Source organism: Aedes aegypti, chromosome 2 (assembly GCF_002204515.2).
Source record: "Aedes aegypti strain LVP_AGWG chromosome 2, AaegL5.0 Primary Assembly, whole genome shotgun sequence".
In the NCBI taxonomy this organism is placed as follows: domain Eukaryota; kingdom Metazoa; phylum Arthropoda; class Insecta; order Diptera; family Culicidae; genus Aedes; species Aedes aegypti.
The window spans coordinates 232,026,743-232,044,674 of record NC_035108.1 but is presented as its reverse complement, the minus strand read 5'-3'; the positions used below and the strand labels follow the sequence as shown (position 1 = coordinate 232,044,674).

Genomic DNA, 17,932 nt, shown 5'->3' with positions numbered 1-17,932 from the left:
ATTATATTGCCCAGAGGCGTCACGTCAGCCTGTTCAACCTGTTCATAGAACAGGTAGACCATTTGAATATAAAAATAGAAAAACAATGCAAATTCAACACAAAATTTTAAAATAGCATGAGGATTTTCAATAGAGTGCGGGTTCTTATTAACTAGATGGAAAACAGCATGGCAATTTTCTCAACACGCCAGGATCGTTCCCGTCGTATACATCCATCATGAAAATAGCGCGCTTTATATCCACAGCACGAGCGTAGTGCAGCGCAAAAGCTGAAGAGCCATACCGTTCTTTTGTGCGACCAACCTGTTCTACTGCCCCTGTTGAACCAAATCCCATATATCGAAGCTCCCACATACATTCACAGCTTAGTAATAAGTATACGCACTGAAGCATACATGTGTGGAACCAACCTGTTCTACAAATAAATTGAACAGGTTCCACTTTTGCGTCAGATTCGTGCACGCTAAAAAGATTCCTAATAAAATTTATTTTGTACGAAAAATATTAAGTGTTCGTTCATCAACATAGAAGGATATTGAGGTGCAGAGCAATTTGGGCACTTCCATGATTCACTTTGGCATGTTTTTTACCGAATGGCCTGAAACTTTGCAATAAGAAGTACGACGCATATGTATTGTAACCAAATATCAGCTCGGTAGCTTTTCAAAAACCCCACTGCCAACGTGATTCAAATGTGCCAAGAATAGTATCCGGCACCCTATGGCTTAAGAGGTATTAATATCAAAACGATAAAAATTAAAGGCATACTATATTCATGTAAATTTTAATCATCCATTGTTAGACATTGTTAGTACATTTTGTGCTTTAACGAAGCTAGCGCAGTCAAAATGGAAAATTGTTAGAGTGTTGAGCATGTAAGGATGATGCAAACTTTCATGCAATACGATGTCGGCTTCTCTCAACATGTTCAACCAACCGCTTGAACAGGCTGAGGAAGATGATAAAAGCTGAGGAAGAATATAATTGAATAGGGTAGAGCATTTTTTTTATTTTCTTCGTGCCTATAGATTATTGAGAGATCGCTTTTGTTGATTGAAGAAGGATTGACAGAAAAAATGGGCGCTCGAACTTGCCTTGATTTGTAATCATGTTTGAATTATGACACCGAATTCTTAAATTTTCCACGTATGCAGTACACTACATATTCACATATTAGTTGCAATGCTAGGAGAATGAGAAAAATATACCGTCAAAGCACCAGTAGCCGCTCATGTTCCACTAGCCCGCTCACGAGTTGAAAAAGTAAGGTTTACAGAGTAAATACATAAAAAAATTGCTCACATTGTGCTTAAATATGTCGATTTGAAATGGCTAGCAGCTAAAGTTTATAAGTTTACTTTGTTTAACCTTGTCTTCTTTGAGTGTGAGCGGGCTACTGGAACATGAGCGGCTACTGGTGCACTGATGGTATTTGAAAATAGGGAAAATAAGTAAATCGAGTCTAGTACGACATTGAAGACGGCCTTACAGTTGAGTTCAAAATACGCGTATCTGTCAAAGGATTCACACTCTAGTGAAATTAAATAGTGTATTACTTGATTCGGTTTTCTTTTATTTATAGGTACCTATTCCAGTAAAAATCTCGAAGATTTATTATACATAATTTCTGCCGAATACACAAAAATTAATGTTTAGCTGAAAATATGTCCAAGTCAAGTAAAACATCACAGGAAATTCTAAAACAAACGATCGCTGCAGCCCTCAGTTATCATACTAAATGCAAAAACGCATATTTGCTCACATTGATACATTTAGTTATTTATGAAAAGTTTTATAGCTAGTTTATCATCTATTCACAGTTTCAATAAGCAATGTGAAAAATATTTCATGTTGAACAGGTGGTAGGTTTGGGCACGCGACGCCTCTGATATTGCCGGTTCTGAGGCCTATCTTGCGACATATCAAACTTCATGAATTTGCAAATCAAGTCAAAAGAAGTATAGTTCAAGAGGTTTTGGATGACCTGGCCATATACTGGGTTATTCCGGATAACTGGTTCTTCGGTGCAAGTGGCAGATGTGTTGGCGGTTCCAAAACTTAATTTGCGATGTAACAAATATCATGATTTTGCAAACAAAGTCCAAAGAATTATCAAATCGTGTGAAAATTTGTGTCGTGAATTTTGAGGTAAATATTTACTCCGCAGAATAACCTTGAATTCGCAGATGAGTATCTGTCAAGACTGAGGCTGGAATATTCGATATAGGAATTTATTACATCTTATAAACTCTCTAACTTACTCATCCACTCTTTCTTTCACTAACTCATACATTGTCTCTTCATCACACATACAGAAAACTTTGGTTTCCATCCCAAACTATAAAATCGTATTTCTTCATTTCCCCACACGTGGCTCCGTTTGGCACATGTCACTTGAGCCTTCATTAAATGCCTTAACATAGTCTTGAGGATATACATTCGGTTCAATCTCTACGTATGAACGGTCAGCAACAGCAGTATGCTTAGCGCATAATTGGTCACTACTATCAGTGGGACTGTTATGCGTAGAAATTCACCAAAAACCCCGTATTTCTAGGCATAACAGTCCCACTTTGAATTTCATAGCTAAATTTACTTCATTCCCATAATACAAACTCTTGACTCTAATGAACATGCTATTCTTTATACTATTGTAAATATTTAAATTTGATTTACCACACACCTGGTCAATACGAAGCCTGAATGTGTTGAAATCTTTAAACGCATTTTTCTCGATTGCATATTTTGGAACATGGGACAATTATGCGTATAACGGCAGTGCAAGCCAGTCGTAAAAACACATCAGCACAGGAACGTCAACGAGAGAATACGGACCGGAACAATCAACAAAGACCACAGCGACGAAAATGGACTAGTGATTGGAAACTCGGTACGTGGAACTGCAAATCTCTCAACTTCATCGGAAGCACTCGCATACTCTCCGATGTACTGAAGATCCGCGGTTTTGACATCGTAGCGCTGCAGGAGGTGTGCTGGACAGGAGCAATGGTGCGAACGTTTAGAGGTAATCATACCATCTACCAGAGCTGCGGCAACACACATGAGCTGGGAACAGCTTTTATAGAGATGGGTGATACGCAAAGGCGCGTGATCGGGTGGTGGCCGATCAACGAAAGAATGTGCAAGTTGAGGCTCAAAGGCCGGTTCTTCAACTTCAGCATAATAAACGTGCACAGCCCTCACTCCGGAAGCACTGATGATGATAATGACGCTTTTTACGCGCAGCTCGAACGCGAGTACGACAGCTGCCCAAGCCATGACGTCAAAATCATCATAGGAGATCTAAACGCTCAGGTTGGCCAGGAGGAGGAGTTCAGACCGACGATTGGAAAGTTCAGCGCCCACCAGCTGACGAACGAGAACGGCCTACGACTGATAGATTTTGCCGCCCCCAAGAATATGGCCATTCGTAGCACCTATTTCCAGCACAGCCTCCCGTATCGGTACACCTGGAGATCACCTCTGCAGACAGAATCGCAAATCGACCACGTTTTGATCGATGGACGGCACTTTTCCGACATAACCGACGTCAGAACCTATCGTGGCGCTAACATTGACTCCGACCACTACCTGATGATGGTCAAACTGCGCCCAAAACTATCCGTCATCAATGATGTACGGTACCGACGCCCGCCTCGGTACAATCTAGCGCGACTGAAACAACCGGATGTCGCCAATGGGTATGCGCAGCATCTTGAGGCTGCGTTGCCGGATGAGAGCGAGCTCGATAGGGCCCCTCTTGAGGACTGCTGGAGGACAGTCAAAGCAGCCATAAACGACGCTGCCGAAAGCATTGTCGGATATGTGGAACGGAGCTCAAGAAACGATTGGTTCAACGAAGAGTGTCAGGAGGTTTTAGAGGAGAAGAATGCAGCGCGGGCTGCAATGCTGCAGCAAGGTACGCGACAAAACGTGGAACGATACAGACTGAAGCGGAAACAGCAAACCCACCCCGGGACAAAAAGCGCCGCCTGGAAGAGGTGGAATGCCAAGAGATGGAGTTGCTGTACCGTTCTCAAGAAACGCGGAAGTTCTATCAGAAGTTCAACACATCCCGCAAAGGCTTCGTGCCGCGAGCTGAAATGTGCCGGGATAAGGATGGGAGCATCTTGACGGACGGACGCGAGGTGATCGAAAGGTGGAAGCAGCACTACGATGAACATCTAAATGGCGCAGAGAACACAGACACAGAAGGTCAGGACAGCGAAGGCGATGGCTACGTCAGCACAGCGGACAGTGGAAACCAACCAGCTCCCACGATGGGGGAAGTTAAGGATGCCATTCAACAGCTCAAGAACAACAAAGCCGCTGGCAAGGATGGTATCGGAGCCGAACTCATCAAGATGGGCCCGGACAGGTTGGCCGCTTGTCTGCATCGGCTGATTGTCAGAATCTGGGAAACGGAACAGCTACCGGAGGAGTGGAAGCAAGGCGTTATATGCCCTATCTACAAAAAGGGCGACAAACTGGAGTGTGAGAATTATCGTGCGATTACCATCCTAAACGCCGCCTACAAAGTACTATCCCAGATTCTTTTCCGTCGTCTATCACCTATAGCAAACGAGTTCGTGGGAAGTTATCAAGCAGGTTTCATCGACGGCCGCTCGACAACGGACCAGATTTTTTCCGTGCGGCAAATCCTCCAGAAATGCCGTGAGTACCAGGTCCCAACGCACCATTTGTTCATCGATTTCAAGGCGGCATATGATAGTATCGACCGCGTAGAGCTATGGAAAATCATGGACGAGAACAGCTTTCCCGGGAAGCTCACAAGATTGATCAGAGCAACGATGGACGGTGTGCAAAACTGCGTGAAGATCTCGGGCGAACACTCCAGTTCGTTCGAGTCTCGGCGGGGACTACGACAGGGCGACGGAATTTCGTGCCTGTTGTTCAATATTGCGCTTGAAGGTGTCATGCTAAGAGCCGGACTTAACAGTCGAGGCACGATTTTCACGAGATACGAACAATTTGTTTGCTTCGCGGACGACATGGATATTATAGGGAAAAAATTGAAACGGTGGCAGATTTGTTCACCCGCCTTAAATGCGAAGCAACAAAAGTCGGGCTGATGGTGAATGCGTCGAAAACAAAGCACATGCTGGTGGGCGGAACTGAGCGCGACAGGGCCCGCCTTGGAAGCAGTGTCACGATAGACGGGGATACCTTCGAGGTGGTGGACGAGTTTGTCTATCTCGGATCCTTGCTGACGGCTGACAACAATGTTAGTCGGGAAATACGAAGGCGCATCATCAGTAGAAGTCGTGCCTACTACGGTCTCCGGAAGAAACTGCGGTCAAGAAAGATTCACCCCCGCACCAAATGCACGATGTACAAAACGCTCATAAGACCGGTAGTTCTCTATGGGCATGAGGCGTGGACTATGCTCGAGGAGGACTTGCAAGCTCTTGGGGTTTTCGAGCACCGAGTGCTTAGGACGATCTTCCGCGGCGTGCAGAATAATGGCGTGTGGCGGCGAAGGATGAACCACGAGCTCGCTCAACTCAACTCAACTCTAAGCTGGAAGGATACGCTGGGCAGGGCATGTTGCAAGAATGTCGGACAACAACCCTGTAAAAATGGTGTTCGCTACGAATCCGGTCGGAACAAGAAGGCGTGGGGCGCAGCTCAGCAATAATTAAATCATTAATATTTTATGAGACATTTCAACGTCTTTGGCATGGTTTTTTTTTTACTCGGCAGAATCGTCTGAAACTTTTAAACAATTAAAAGAACTTCGATACGACGCCAAACATGACCTCAGTAGCTTTCAAAAACTCCATTGCCGAAGTGAATCAAAAGTGCCAAGAACAGGAACCGACTCCTATATGGTGTATTCTTAGGAATGGTTCATTCTGGGAAATTTTTGCTTTGAACTTTTGCTCAAAATAGCTTGGATAGTGACTTTTTATTAAAAAAGTGACTTTTATCAAAATGCTTTGAAAAAGATACTTTAAAATTACTGGTTCCAAAAATATGGCGCAGTCTCTACCAGCACTGCAGTTCTTATGCAGGGCTGGTAGCTATTAACCCTCTAATACACACATTTCTATTTTCAATCTAAATATCATTTTTCATTATCTAAAAACGTTCTAAACACGTTTTGGGCAACGATTCATTTTTATTTGTAAATTTATGAAATTTGTTTTTTGATTTTTATAATTTTTAATTTTGAACATCCCTATTCTTTTTTCATTTTTTCAGGCTTCAATCTCCTGATTACTGATTTTTGGCAACGATAAAAATTCAAGTTTTTGCGCGATTCTAATTCGATTTTTGCTACTTTTGATAAAATGCAAAAATATGATTTGGCTAATTACGCGCTTTTATCATGTTGGTCGATTGTTTAAGATCCGGGCTCACAGTGACAGTTCGTGACAGCAAAATCTCGGCTCACTGTGACGTTGAGAAATTTTGTATTGCTTTCTCCCTCCCAGTTTGCCTAAGAATGTCCTCTGGAATCACTGTAATAATTACTGTAGTATTAGCTGGTGTGAAACCTTGAACGATCTTACTTTGCTTGTTGAAATTACAGGAATAACCTATGTAGAAGCGTTGGAGTGCTTAAAGATTTCCTGGAGCAAATTTTGAAAAAAAAATGTCTAAGCACTACTTTTTCACGCCACTGGGAGAACTTCTGTAAGACTCGGAGGTGGAATCACCAGAAGAATTTCTACATGGATCTCTGGAGGAGTCTCTGAAAGTATTCCAGGAGAAATCTCTGTAGACATTACTAAAATAATGCAGGAAGCTTATACTCTTTGGGGGAAAAAATCTGAAGAGCATGAAAAGTAGTCGCGTAATAATCTGTGAAGGTTTTTGTGAAACAAATAAAAATTGCAGCATTATTAATTGCAAACAGGAAAAAACCGAAGCCGAGCCTTTAGAGACCATATTGGATACTTGCAGCTAAAATGGGACTAAGTCTCTAAAAAGAGAACCGCTGTCAGCCCTGCTTATGTGAAAATGAGAAACTAGCATCATGGTTATGAATTTGGTGGATTTGATAATTTTTGGACAAAGTTAGAGCTAATTATTTAAGGTGTCACATTTTTGACTCAAACTTCGCTAAGTTATTTTCAAACACATGATACTGGTTGATGTCCTGAGGCATATTGTTAACTTCTCTAACATTTGGCTCAGCTTTCAGCATACATAAACCCTAAAGAAAACAACTTTATTCCACACTGAGACGACTAAATTTGATGCATCAACCATGAATTTCGATTAATAATTACTACTATCTAAAACAAACAAGAATCTAGTTTTGAATGTGCCTTGCCTGACAAGCTTTCCGAGTATTATTGAAATAGAAATGATAGCATACTCACCAAGTATGGTATCCGATTAATAAAAACAATTTATAGTATTGTGTTTAATATAATGAAAAATCAAACACCTGATAACACAGGATAACACTTCTTTCGGGGGCTGGAAAAGTCGGTCCCAAAATTTCTCTTGTTCGTCCGAGTTTGCACTGTCACGCACACCACTCTAAAAACTACTAAAAATGATCTTCTCTCACGCACACACCGATGCACATTCAACTCATTCGATTATACGCTCTCTCCCACACGCTTTTACTTTCTCTCTCTTTTACGAGGATGGATCAGGTATACGCCCTTTGCTCTTCCGAATTTTCGCCCAAAACTATGACACAATTTTAAGCAGTTTTTTTCCGGACACCTGTATTTCCAAATCTTCTGCTTCCAGCATATAACACAGCGGTAATGATTAATTAACAAATCTATATAAAAATCACCTTGTTCGAGATAGCAATTAACACTTTTTCAACGTTTTTTCACGGCGGCGTCAACTACACTTTCTGATTTACTGGAACGAAATGAGACAATCTTTGCGCAAGAGTGGGATTGTTGCCAGTAAATCGATTTTGGTCAAGTGTTGGTTCAGCTACGTGAACACTATTCCAATGAAGTCTACACGGAATTAAAAATTTAATCAAATTTAGCTTCGTTTCTCATGCACGCTAAGATAATTATAGCTAAGATCTAGGACGCTAAGATACACTGAGGAAACGGAACGTATGAGTGGTATGAGGTACACAAGATTTTCTTATGGAATAACGACATAAAAAGTATTTTGTTTTTCATTCGACAATATTATAAAATTCCACTACAGACTTATGAAACATTACTCATTACAAAGACAGATATAATTGCATAAGAAACTCTTTTTGGTTATCATAAACATTGATCATTGGCCTTCATAAGACAATCTAATGGAAAACGATTTTCTTAGCAATTTCATACGAAAATCTTATGAATTACGTGGAGCGATAGTAATAACTAGTGATCCTTTATATGAGAGATTAGCGGAAGTAAAATGGAATGATTTGGCAACAGACCAGCAGTGCTGAGTTTGCTCGGCGTCGAGAATAATATTATAACTCGGACATGACTTTCTCATTGCTAAAAAGTGTATATTGTTTCGTTATAGATCTTTGAGCTATTGACCGTTCAGTTCCTAACTGTTCACGACCGTTTGAAACAGTCGTCGTCTGAAACGGTCGGTGAAACAGTCGCTGTCAGATTTGGCAGCAACAATGAGCGAGAAAGTTTTCGCGCGCAAATGTGCACCTCTACTCTTTCAAGTAGAGCAACAAGGACAGCAGAGTGGGCGTCGGATCAGATTTCCAAAATCAGCTGTTGTTGACATTCAGCTGCCGACTGCACGGCTCGAAAAATTAGGGGTGGTTGAATGGAATGTTTATAAAAGTATCTTTCACTAAACAAAATTCAGCTCGTTGTAAATGTTTCTCGTGCTCAAAATTCAGGTTCAATTAAAAAATTCAATAAGTGGCAACAGTTTATTACGTGTAAGGTATGTATAGTTATCATAACAATGTGTTTCAACAACATTGGCAACATTATTTGATTTGGATGGAATACATTGAGATTCCCCTCGATTCCCGACGACTGTTTCGAACAGTCTCATAAATAGCCAGGATAATCCAACATTCAAGTGGATATACAATATCCAGCTTTTTACGCTAGCTTGCTATAATTTCTGAATCACCCCCTTCTGACATGTCTTGGCAACACTATAATTTTTTTATAGTTCAATCAAAGCAAGCTTTGTGTTAACAGTTATTAAATGTCCGAAATTTTCACTCGTGTCTTCAGTCTCAGGTCTTCAGGCAATCCATATTAGAAAATAAGTTTGAATTTTTGTAATGCTGTGCCTATTTTTTCAGGTTGACAAGTTGGAAGTTCAAAGTGGCTAACCATGGACAATAATACAAATAGACTTGATACCAAGTTATGTTCGGTAAAATGGTTTATTGAAGAGATTTTAGTGGGAGACATGCAACTGATCACCATACAACAACACGAAGCAAGTGAATAGAATTGTGCCAAAATTATTTGAAGAACCTTTGTTAAATTCAATAAAGAACTCATACTCAAATGTTTATTCATTATAGTCTCCCAGTTCACACCTATTGATGTAGCACAATAAAAAAATGATTTTCTATGGACGGTTTAATGAAGTACGTCTTGAAATTCGACAATGAATGACAAATAAGCTAGCAAATGTTGAACTTGATTTTGAACCTGTGTTTGAACTGACATGTATTACTGTCACAACACATCAGTACAACCTTTCAACACGTTCCAGATTACATTAACTTCGGATTATTTCTGTTCTAAACGGCTCACCTTCAAATCAGAATTCAAATCTATATACGTATCCACCGATTTGATTGAGCGTATAATAATACTTTTGAACAATTGGGTTGTTTAGTGAAGAAAAATTCACAGTTTGTTGCAGCTTGATCGAAAGAGCACATCATTCTAAGTATAACACGATTTTATTGCACTCCAATATCTCAATGTTGATATTATAAATGATTAACAAAAATTTCAATCCGTTGACTCAATGACGTTTCAGTTTACACAATGACAGTTCGTCCCGAAGTAAAATTTGCCGAGGGGTGATTCAAAAGTGATTTCCATACTAATTTCAAACGTGTTTTAAAAATAGTTCCAGGTAACGGAAAATTGTGAAACTTTGGATTCTAGTTCAATTTTTAGCGTAGATTCGGAATATGTAAGAAAATTGATACCCTTAAACAAGCCAATTATCATAAGTTCAGCGTCGGAGATCTTGTGATTGTTTTATGGATAAACGCAATTCTCATGTGTCGACGAGGCCCGTAGAATTCTAACGACAAACTTTTACAATATTTTGCGACAATGAGGGGAGGGGGGTCTATGTTATGTTGAAATAAATGCAAATGATTACATTCATTGACATTCTATTAATGCAGCCCCTGTGATTTGCCAAATTTTTTTTACGCCAATAAATAAGATCGCAAAAGTACCTTCAAGTCGATGCCTAAAATTAGAAAAATAAATGCATTAGAATGAAATATAATCAAATTATAAGAAATTGGAAACGAAAAGATGCATAACAAGTGAAGTGAAAATTCTTGACAGTTGTTTCAACAAACGCAAATCCTTGCCTACTAAGATCTTACTATAAAATCTGTAGGCTAGGAAAGTCAAAATCGAATCACCCCCTGTTGTTTTATAACTAGCGTAAAAAGCTGGATACATTTCCAAACTAATAAACAGCAGAAAAAATCATCAACTAAATATAGCATTGACAAACATTCAAAAAAGGTAAATATTTCTTATTTTTTGCTCTATGCAAAACAACTTTCACCGAAATAATTTCAAGCGGAATAACATTACTCCTCAAGAAAAGTTCAAAACAAACATAACGCATGTCCGTTTGGCTCACGCTTGGACAGCTCTCGCTACTCGATTGGCTCACACTTTGACAGAAATGGCAGCTTTCGCGTATCTCTCTTATAAAGGATCACTAGTAATAACATAATATTCACGATAGAAATTCATAAGCGCACGTATGACAATGATTAGTAACACTTGTGAAAAACAGTCGACTTCCTATCAAAAAACACTTAAGGATTTCATACGAATTTCTAATGGAATAAAGACATAAGAAGCATCTAATGACACCCATAAGAAAAACTTGTGAACTTCCATCGATCATTACGTTCATAATATAAATGGGTATAATATCATAAGATACGCTTATGAAGGATCATAGATATCAATTATGGAATTCTTTTGGATCATTATGTATTTAGAGAATCGCTCTTTAAATTTAGGAAAATATTGATCATCTTATGTTTTTTTAGAGTCCGGCGGCGGTCGTACGCCCGCAGCCGTTACAGCGAACTGACACCCGCAGGGTGAAATGAATGGAAAAACTTTCCCGCCCAAATTGAAAGCACGTGGTTTTCGCAGAATGACAGAAGTGTATATATGTATTAGTGATAAATATCAGGAGCAACTGAACACGATGAGTGTGCTTGCTGTCTAGTGCATGTACTGTGTTTGGAAGTTGGAGGTTCTGTATGATCAGTGACCGCTGCGCTTATATTTGGAGACATGGGCAGATAATCGCCATAATTGGATTTATCTTGAGACAGGCAATAAAGATATTCATAAGATATCTAATGATAAGGACAAAAATTTCTTGTGAATATCGGACGTTTTGTGTTTCATAAGAATCTTATGAAAAAACAGAAAACCAGTCAAGCAATCAATTCACAAGCGTTCTCTTATGAAATTCGTACGCAATTTCTGGCTCAGTGTAATCACAAATAGCTACACTGATAAAAATCCACACGCTCGATCTGTGTGTTTCAAATTATGGATCGATTCATGAACGTCCATATCGATTTGCTATGATTTTCTTGCAAACTTCGTGTGTGTTACACATTAAATTCCTTTGTTTTGCTTCATGGATTGATTCATCAACCGACAACAGGGATTCCATATTTTTTCCACATAAGTTCCCGAAGCTTTCTCTTCAGATTCGTATGTATCAACCCATGGACGCATAGATCATTACTCCAACACGGATTCAGTGTGTTTTGCTTATGGTTATCTTGTGTCATAATCATCATGTTCAAGTTGGTCGATTCATTGATATGCGCAATGAGATTGTTATGATGAAATCGATGAGCTATGCTATCGATTTCCATGTTCAAAACTTCTAAATTGTTTGTGATCAACCCATGGGATGCATAGTGAACTGAATTGCGGTTGGACCTCGTGTCGAACGACAGTCATCATCATGCTTCGAAAGAGAAGAAGCAAATTTTGAAGCTGAAAGTGTTAGATGAAAATTTGTGAATTCGATTTTTCTTTTATTAGTGAAGTTGAGCGATATACGAGAATTCTACCTTTCTATAAGAAAACATTGATTATGTATAGTTTAGTAGAAAAATCGGATTCCACTAACAAATTTTCCTGGCTTTCAGTTTCGAAAAAAAATGGAATATGCTTATCCCTGGCTTCCCAAATTATGGATTTGCGGCGTCCCGCTTGTTGCTGGCTCACTGGTTTGAAAAAAATCAAGAGAGCTTGCGACAAGCAGAGGAGCCTCGGATCCATATTTTGGGGAGCAAAAGTTCTTCTACCAAATTTCTTCTTTCAGTCCCATGACATTCATGTTCTATCACACATGACTATCTAAAGCTACTACATTTCGAATTCAATAAGCAAATCAGTTGGTTTTCATGATTTAATATTTGGAAATTCATGTTCGTTGCACATGACAACCTAATGTTGATACACATGTTATTATGCCGTGAAATCAATGATGATATCCATATGGCTACCACACTCAAATCATGTGGTTTTCCTCATTGCGCAAATCTATAAGTAAAACACACGACCTTGACGTGTCGATTTTTCTCAGTGTATTTTGGAGAAAATTTTCCGTTTTAAGCCTGGTATTGTCGCACCGCCACCAAACCGGATCGCACCAGTGAGACTCGTGACGCATCTCAACTCGCCGCATTTTGAAATCAGTTTTTTTTAAGTGTGGCGCTGCATTCTTACGATTTTTATGAACACAGCGCACTATTCACATATTAGCTACAACGCACGGGGCCCGAGAAAACAATAATTATAAATAAATGTTAGTCTTGATTTCTACCGGATACATAATATCCACATCCTGAGTAGAGCGGTCAAGTACAATTTGTTGCTAATTACCAAAGTAATTTTGACAGTCGAACCAGTATGAGCAGACTGTCACTAGTTTCCTTGCGGAATAATTGAGCGGAACATTCTTTCGTACGGAAAAATGACAGCTCAATTTGATTTGCACGGCAGGCGTTATGAAACGTTACGAACATTCGCTCTACATGTCAACTGGATACAACTCAAGTAATTTGGACAGCTGAAGTATTTCTTGGCCATTACTTGTACTATCCTTTTGCACAGTACTTATGCGTAGTATGCACCTGAAACTTAGAGCGCTCAAGTAAAATTTCTCTTTTTATCAAAGTAATTTTGACAGCCGTTCCAGTATGAGCGAAGTGTCACTTTTACTTGCGGAATAATTGAGCAGCACATTTTAATGGGATGACCGGACAATTCGGATAAAGACTTACGTAACTCGCTAGTTATAACAAACGTGTCTTTATTACTCGAGGAACTTTTACAGAGTGAAAAACAAGATGGCTGTGTATCAGATCTCAGAGGGAGACTGTGTAGAGATTTACCATACACGGTTAAACGGTATTACCTGAATTATACCTCAATACCCCTCCTTAATTCATGGAATCTCGTAATCCTATGGCAGATCGAAGACGCTTGAATTGACCGGCTGGCAAACCTTTCGTTAAAATGTCAGCTTCTTGCGTTTCCGTTGGAACGTATTTCAGCACAACACTTCCTTGTTGCACCAAATTCCGCACAAAACAATCCTTCACATCAATGTGCTTAAGTCTGCTTCGATCACGAGGTTCTTGGACGATCCTTATGGTAGACTGATTGTCTTCATGATACGGTATTGGCACGTCGCTTCTGTAGCCAACATCTTCGAGTAAACGTGTCAACCAGACTCCATCGCAGGTTGCCTCGCAAAGAGCACACAGCTCGGCCTCGGTGGAAGATAAAGCTACGGTACGCTGCTTACGAGTTGCCCAAACTACTGTTCAGTCGAATACTTTAAAAAGATATCCGGTAACCGACCGCCTGTCACTGATGTCATTCGCCCAGTCAGCGTCGCAGAAGGCCGATAGCATATCAGCGTCGTCTCGTCCCGTGTATCCGAGTCCCAGATCAAGTGTACCCTTTATGTACCGCAAAATTCGTTTTAGGTGTGTCCAATGCATGTCTGTTGGGCAGGACTGGAATTGGCTGTAATAATTTACTGCTGCCAACAAATCCGGACGGTTCGTTAGAGCTACATACATGAGACAGCCTATTAGTTCTCTGTATGGCTTACTTGTTCGGTTTGCTTCGGTGCCTTTATCCAAACGAAGACGGCACTCCATCGGTATAGAGCTTGCTTTACAATCAGCCATGTTGAAACGATCGAGTAGAGCTTCCAGATATCTGCGCTGACTAATTCTCATCGTACGACGTTGCAGATTTCGCTCTATCTTCATCCCAAGAAAGCTAGATATTTCTCCTCCATCTGTCATGTCGAAACCTTTTGCGAGACTCCTTTTTACAAGTTCGATCTCACTTGAATCATGTCCGATGACAAGAATGTCGTCGACATACAGAATCAGAAAAATCTTCTTCTTACCAGTGCCGCGCACATAGAGGCATTGATCGCTCTTTGATCGTCGAAATCCTAATTCAGTCACAAAGCCATGAAACTTGTCATTCCATGCTTTGGAAGCCTGTTTAAGGCCGTATATGGACTTACGCAATTTGCAGACTAGTCCATCTTCTTGGTGCATACCCTCAGGCTGAGCCATATATATTTCCTCAGAGAGAACACCATTTAAGAATGCCGTGCGCACGTCCATTTGATGGACCGACATGCGCTCTTTATTAGCTATCGCCAGCATAACGCGCAAGGTATCCAATTTGGCGACTGGCGAATACGTTTCATTGAAGTCAAATCCTTTCTTCTGGCAAAAACCCCTGGCTACTAACCTTGCTTTAAATCGATCCGGCTGCTCGTCGTCTCCGGGCTTGATGCGAAAAATCCACTTACATGTTATTGGCTTTCGCCCCTCCGGAAGCTTACACAGGGTCCACGTTCCATTTTTCCGTAGCGACTCCAACTCTTCTTGAACGGCCAACTTCCATCTCGGCCAGTCAGCACGCGTTCTCAGCTCAGCGATCGTATCCGGCAAATTATTCACATAATCCATGGCACCAAGCGCTACTCCAGCGAAGGTCATGTCATAATCCTGATGCCATGACGGCGGCTTCCGTTGCCGGCGCGCACTACTTTCCACAGGAATTATTCCTTCACCAGCACTGTCATCACAAGTGTCAAAAATCTCAGAGTTATCACTTCTCACGCTCTCTTCTAGTTCCGCTTCAGCGTGGTTATCGTCTTCTTCTTGCTGTCCACTGTTTTCTTCAGTGTAATCCCATACGCTCGATTCACGCACTACTTCTTTCTTCGATTGCACATCGGCCAATCTCGCATTCTCGTCGATGATGATATCACGCACAGCAACAATTTGTCGCGTTTCAGGGTTCCACACTCGATACCCATTCGCGCAGTATCCGACCAGCATTCCCTTCCACGTCTTCTCATCCAGCTTCTTCCGACGTTCTTTTGGGATGTGGCAGTAAGCTGGCGACCCAAAAACTCGCAGCTTCGAAACATCAGGTTTCGTGCCTTCCCACACTTCACTCGGCGTCACACTCGAATCGAGAACACTACACGGGCTTCTGTTCGTCAAATACGCCGCAGTTTGTATCGCTTCACCCCAGAACTCACGACCGACGGCGGAATCGAATAACATCGAACGCGCTTTCTCGACGAGGGTTCTGTTCATTCGTTCACATATCCCGTTTTGTTCTGGAGTGTAGGGCACAGTAAACTCCATTTTGATACCCTTACTCGCACAGAACGAACGCATTGCCTTACTGGTGTATTCACCACCATTGTCCGACCGAAAACGCGAGATTTTCACTCCGAACTTTGCCGTTACTTGCGCTTCATAGTTTTTGAAACAATCCACTACTTCGTCCTTTGATCGGATCAGGTACACGACCGTAAAACGTGACCAATCGTCAATAAAACTCACAAAGTAACGCACATTGTTCCAACCGACAGGGGTCACAGGCCCACAAACATCCGAGTGGACAATTTCTAAGACACGACTCGAACGACGCTCTTCACTCAGCGTAAACGGATTTCTCGTCTGTTTCGCGGACACACACGGCTCACAAATTGTTGTCGCACCACCACTACACTTCGACGGAATTCCCTTCACTGTTCCGTTCTTCATTAGTGACGACAAATTTCGATCACCGAGATGGCCATACCGGCGATGCCAAAGCTCGGTTTCTTTGCTGATTTGTCCCGAAAAACACAACATGTCATTGTTGCACCGACGCGAGAAAAAGTTCAACTCGTACAGTTTATTCCGCCTTTCACCGGTGGCTACTACATTCGACCCACGAAATATTTCCAGCCGACCTCCAGCAATCACTACTTTCATCCCGGCAGACTCCACTTTGCTCAGCGAAAACAAATTACATCGCGCCTCCGGAATAAACAACACTCGGCTCACTGTCGACTCGATCACTTTTTCTCCGACGACCGACAATACAGGCACATCACCAACGTATTTGGCTGTCACCCACTCGCCGTTCTTCGCCACGGCTATTTCCATCGGCTTCTTCAGTGGGGAGAGCTTTGCAAACAAGCTTTTGTCATTGCATATGTGTTCGGTGGCGCCCGAGTCCACGAACCACTGCACTCGATTCATCGGCGGTTTGCTTTTGCGTTCGTCCGCCAAAAACACTACACCACCACCATCATCACTTGGCTCTGCACTGGGCTCCGCGCTGTAGGCCGACGGTTTCACTGCTTTCTTCTCTTTCTTCTCGGGACAGTTCGCAATCTTGTGTCCCTCTTTCTGGCACCCGAAGCACTTCCACACTCTTGGCTTTTTCAGCTTTGGGGTGCGAGAAACTTTACCACTACCACTGAAGGCGGCGGACTCGTTGTGGTCTCCACACACATCACTCGCGGCAATCGACTTTCGTTTTATCTCTTCGTCGAGAAGTCTACACTTAACGAACTCCATCGTCATTTGTTCTTCCGGCTGACTCTCGATCGACGTCACGACAGCGTCGTACTCAGAGCCCAACGACAAAAGCAACCGGCACACGACGTCGATATCGTCGATTTTCCCACCGGCATTTCGGAACAAACGAATAAGCCGATCGTATTTCACAAAATAATCCTGTAATGGACCACCCGAGTGACGTAGCTCGAAAAGTTCGCGGTTCAGCTGCATACGTTTTGCAACACTTTTTCTCTCGAAAATGCGCACTAATGTATCCCACATCTGTTTTGCCGAACTTTTCCCGTGAAGCAACTCTAACTGATCATCGTGGATTCGCGATACGATGATGGACTTGCACTTTTTGTCTTTCTTCTGGCGCTCCGCGAGAGCTTTTCGTTTTTGCTGCTGCTCAGCCGCCGAATCTGTTTCTTCCACTTTTAACTCCTCTACGTCGTCGATTTCGACATCGATACACTCGACCAAGTCATGTTCCTCTAACAAGGTCATCATGCGAAATTTCCACGAGACGAAGTTGTGGCCATCAAACATGGCGACTCGACGGATCTCCTCCTTTCCGGAATCCTCCATGATGCACGCAAAAAAACACTTTCACTCCGCGTTTCTCAAAGCACCAGAACTAGAACCACTTTCGCGACGCAATCCGGAACCGGTCCTGGGCCCATAACCTAATGGGATGACCGGACAATTCGGATAAAGACTTACGTAACTCGCTAGTTATAACAAACGTGTCTTTATTACTCGAGGAACTTTTACAGAGTGAAAAACAAGATGGCTGTGTATCAGATCTCAGAGGGAGACTGTGTAGAGATTTACCATACACGGTTAAACGGT

The 17,932-nt window shown here is 41.7% G+C and overlaps 1 protein-coding gene across 2 annotated transcripts in view; it reads right to left on the bottom strand.

Moving 5' to 3' along the window:
• Positions 1–7,914, bottom strand: part of LOC5574388 (protein hu-li tai shao) — a 52,580-nt gene extending 44,666 nt beyond the window's left edge. The window contains exon 1 of one of the 2 annotated variants that reach the window (XM_001661367.2): positions 7,784–7,914. The gene's annotated coding sequence lies outside the window, so the exon portion shown is untranslated. The remainder of the gene's footprint in view (positions 1–7,783) is intronic. The other variant, XM_001661366.2, reaches the window with a different exon arrangement.
• Between the last annotated feature and the right edge of the window lie 10,018 nt (positions 7,915–17,932).